Here is a 347-nt window from a genome sequence, read left to right as displayed (position 1 = left end):
GGAGGAAGGCGACAGCAGTTTGGGGCCTCGTTCATCTGTGTGTGAGAAACGCATTGGATTTTAGTCCACTTGGGGATCGACAGGACAAGATCCGTCAAGTCGATCGCTGGACTGACCCCAAACGACTGCTTATCTTGAAGTGTGCGCCCCGGAACCTTGGGCTCGGACCCCCCATCTCTATGCTGCTATGCCCCCCGCCTACCCCCACTTAGCAGGTAAGGATCCACCGGTCATCAGATTCTTGCTTGACAAAGCTGTGAGCAACCACAGTCTCCCTCCCCGCGATTTGTCTATGTGCTGCTCCTTCAACTCTTTTCACCCCTCAACCTGGACCCATCAGCCCTCGA

The 347-nt window shown here is 55.6% G+C and overlaps 1 protein-coding gene across 2 annotated transcripts in view; it reads right to left on the bottom strand.

Annotated features, from left to right (window-relative positions):
* asz1 (ankyrin repeat, SAM and basic leucine zipper domain containing 1) overlaps positions 1-347 on the bottom strand; it is a 15,215-nt gene that overhangs the window by 3,473 nt on the left and 11,395 nt on the right. The gene's annotated exons all lie outside the window — the stretch shown is intronic.

The sequence above is a fragment of the Hippocampus comes genome, unplaced genomic scaffold (genome assembly GCF_001891065.2).
Source record: "Hippocampus comes isolate QL1 unplaced genomic scaffold, H_comes_QL1_v1.1 scaffold319, whole genome shotgun sequence".
NCBI classification, from domain to species: Eukaryota; Metazoa; Chordata; class Actinopteri; order Syngnathiformes; family Syngnathidae; genus Hippocampus; species Hippocampus comes.
Note: the sequence above shows the minus strand (reverse complement) of the source record. Positions and strands in the feature narration are given on the sequence as shown.